At 39.9% G+C, this 3,822-nt stretch overlaps 1 long non-coding RNA gene across 1 annotated transcript; it reads right to left on the bottom strand.

Annotated features, from left to right (window-relative positions):
• Positions 1 to 954: 954 nt before the first annotated feature.
• On the bottom strand, positions 955 to 3,230 carry LOC113915756. The gene is made up of 4 exons (XR_004819890.1): positions 3,074 to 3,230; positions 2,563 to 2,631; positions 1,786 to 1,850; positions 955 to 1,296 (listed from the first exon to the last, which is right to left on the bottom strand). It is a non-coding gene; the product is annotated as an uncharacterized LOC113915756 (long non-coding RNA).
• Between the last annotated feature and the right edge of the window lie 592 nt (positions 3,231 to 3,822).

The raw sequence follows: 3,822 nt of genomic DNA, 5'->3' as shown, positions 1-3,822 counted from the left end.
ACACAGAGATGAAGAGGTATGAAGTACACTCAGCAATAAAGCGGTTCGAGTATTCTGGAGCTTATGGCAGAACAAAACAGTGGTCCAGAGCCCAGGGTCTGTAACCAGTCTCTGGGTTCAAATCCCACCCCATCATGACTGATCTGTAATCTCGTACAAGTGACTTAATCTCCCTGAACTACAGTTAATTCAGCCATAAAATAAGACCACCACCTAACTTATGGGTTTGTTAACACAATTAAATGAAATGTGTGTAAAATATAGTACTTATCACAAACATAGAGCCTACACTGAATTGAGTATCATTAATATTGGATGTTAGGAACAAGAAAAGAGGTGAAGATAATTAAAGTTTCGAGAATAATGTTAATAAAGAGACAAGTTTAGGACAAAAATCAGCTTTGGGAAGGGCACTAAGTAAGTAGTTTGGTTTTCTATAAGCTGAGCTTTCAGCTCCGTTGAGTATTCGGGTATAGCATTTACAATGTGGTGTAGTTTGTTTTCGGTGCCTTTGGCTCCCTAGAGCTACACATTTAGAAGTGTCATGAAAGTGGCAGAGGTGGTAAGGAGAACAGAGCAGAGCAACTTTAGACCAAGGACAGAACTTGGAACATCTGCCTATCTTAGGGGGCTAGGAAATAAAAACGGAAAAGGAGACCAAAAAACAAAAAGAAAAGCTCTGCCAGAGAATCAGGAAAAAATTAAGAATGCAGTGTCATGAAACCTCTTCAAGAGGGAAGTGAATTTCAAGATTTGATAGCATGTTTTGAGTGTGTATACATTTATGTAGCAAGTTAAATAATCCAATTTTATTTTTTTAAAAGACAGGAAAAAATTATTTGTCACTTATTTTTTTAAATCTTTCAAAATTAAGCAAGCATTACTAAAGGAATGTCTACTACAATATTTCCTCAAATTTTTTCTGATTAATCACCTCAATAGGAAAGACAAACATATAACCAAAATAATTTAATAGGTACTAACAAAGGGGAATATGAAAAGTGCAGAGAAAGGAGCTTGATTATCTCAACTTAAAGAAGAGGTGAGGCAAGGTTCAAGAGTAGGCAGTGGGTGCAGCAACATCAGAGCCAGGCCTTGAGGAGGCGGTCAGGCGGCTGCAGCAGGCAGGGGGCACTGACAGGAGAAAGCCCCGGACACGCCTGCTAAGTGAAAGCACGCGGCCCGTTGGGAGCACAGCCCATTAGCAGCGACCGTGCAGTCCGAGCCGCGGGGGCAGGAGCACAGGCTGGAGGTCAGCGGACGAGGGAAGAGGCTGTGAGTCATTCAGACCTGAGTCTGTAGGCAGTGAGGACCCATGAAAAGAATGTAAATGGCAAGTTCCTTAAATGCAGCTAAGAATTACTACCAACTGAAAATCAAAAATGAATATATGGCAACTCTGAGATTCAAGTGAAAAGTATAATCAAAATGTAACATGCAGACAACTTCTCAGAGACATAACTGCTCTGTAAATCAAGGAATATATGTGGTAAATTTTGAAACATAACAGAGTTACTACTGATACAACAGACACCTAAAATACCTGTAAGTATTTGTAAATTTTGTCTTAAAATTTGCCAGAAGAATTTCTACCTGAGTGTCTATAGTTAGTATTTTAAAAGCAAAAACAAATTTGTTTCCAAAGATGAAAAAGATTAAAATAAAAGCAACAATAACAAGGAGGTCACAAGCCCACAGAAATACACTAATGTTTCTGATTGCTAATTCACAACCTAAAAGATGTTCAAATGTAAACACATTTAACAAACAAGATGACACACTTACTGTTGGCTTCACCAGCAACTGACCCATCACTGTGAACATGCGGGAAAGGCCAACAGGGGTACACACTGCAGGAGAGGTCACAGAGAGGAGGCTGATAAATGGCTAGTGCAAAATACAGAACAGACTCCAAGACGATCGTTGTAAGAAAAGTCTTGCCTCAAATTTAGATTCTCTCAGTGTTTTATCAGAGGAGCCTTCATCAATAAAGAAGCTAGAGAGGATGACAGGTGAAAGATGAAAGATACCCAAAGACTGAAGAAGGCTTAGCACGTGCAAGACTCTAGCAGTTGAATAATAGTATTTTCACTTAAAAAATTAAAAAAAAAAAACTAAAGAACAGATTAAAATTTCAAGTACTGATGGAGTTGAGAACCAAACAACTATTATCTTAACTCCTTTTAACTACATTTATCTGCTTATAATATCCCTGAGATATGCTGTAATGCCTCAGGTAAAACTGAGTACATTTTAACTAAATTAAACCACAAATTCACCACACAGGGTCTATGTTACCACTCAAAAGTAGAATCTAATGCTTCAGTGAGTGTGGGCCTGTGTGTGTGTCTCTCCACAAGAGAGGCTTTCCTTAAAGAACAACACATGAGTATTATTTCATGGCTTCAGTTTATCAAAATTTATCTTAACATAAAAAAAGTTAAGGGCCAATTTTAAAAACATCTCCAAGCTGTTAAGTAATTTCATCAGGAAACCTTAGTATAATTTTCTAGAACAAAGAACTCCATTTTCCCATCAACATTAAGCCAGAAAAATACTTACAGAGAAGTAACAAACATCCCGTCCGAGATATACAGGAATATAAATAGGGTAGGTAGAACTCCCAGAGATCTGTAAAGAAACACAAATATATTTTAGTAAATCCAAAATATTGTACATTAAGATATAGGTTGACTATAATGTTTGATAAACATCATAATTGTCTATTTGAGTCTACTAAACCATATAATTTCTAAATTGTACAATAAAAAGATCTAAAACAGAAAAGGAAACACCCCTTTTGCAAAACCTGTTTGGAGGGAGAAAAAAAGTCTCCATGGAATTTTAAGAACAGAAACCAACTAAGAAACAAAGAAAAATCTTAAAAGCTGCTTGCTCGTTCTGAATACAGCAAACACAGGAACACTCATTTATTTTCTTAAACCTGTCTAAAGACTTGTTAACTCTGTAAATTAACAACAAGGGCTGACCACACAAAGAATCACTACAATGTTCACGACAGCGAACGTGTAGTCATAGGCCGGTTCAAGGTCCCGGAGAGAAGCCGACTGACCGTACAAAGACTCCATGCTCGCGGCGTCCTTGTCAACGAGCGCGGAGGCCACCCACACCATCCCCAGGATGAGGAGCGCAAGCAGGACAAGCATGACCAGAGTTTCTAAAATTCGGGCTCGGATTCCCTGAAAAAGATAATGGAGATCTAACTGTATTTCATTTCATCTCATGATTAATTAGGCTTCTATCTGTAAGAAAGCACAAAAACTCTTTGGAAAGGGAAGAAATTTCTATTTATAAGGAAGACAGCAAACACTAGCTTTACAGTGTCATGTTTAGACTACCTTTGTTTTACCAAATTATGTAGAATACCATCAAGCTTTAAAAAACCAAAAAAATTCGTCACGAAAACATTTTTCAGAGCAGTGTTTTAAGGGGCGCCTGGGAGGCTCAGCCCGTCAAGTGCCTGCCTGCCGCTCAGGTCATGGATCCAGCCCCACGCGGGGCTCCCTGCTCAGTGGGGACCTGCTTCTCCCTCTCCCTCCCGCTTGTACTCTCTCTTGCTATCTTTGTCACCGCCTCTCTCTCTCCCAGATAAATAAAATCTTAAAGAAAAAACAAAAACGGGTTTTAAAACACAGATTGATGAATTTTTGTCTGTGGCTCTAAGCAAGGGCCTCGAGGACGACCACGGTCCGGGGCCAAGCAGCCATGGGAGCGACAGACCCCGCGAGCACACACAGCCCCCAGTCCCCGGGCGCCAGCCACCTGCACCGCTCCCGCAGCCGCGGGTGCAGCCGCCAGTGG

This window comes from Zalophus californianus, unplaced genomic scaffold (assembly GCF_009762305.2).
Source record: "Zalophus californianus isolate mZalCal1 unplaced genomic scaffold, mZalCal1.pri.v2 scaffold_30_ctg1, whole genome shotgun sequence".
Taxonomy (NCBI): domain Eukaryota; kingdom Metazoa; phylum Chordata; class Mammalia; order Carnivora; family Otariidae; genus Zalophus; species Zalophus californianus.
The sequence above is the reverse complement of the archived record's forward strand: the minus strand, read 5'-3'. Positions and strand labels throughout refer to the sequence as shown.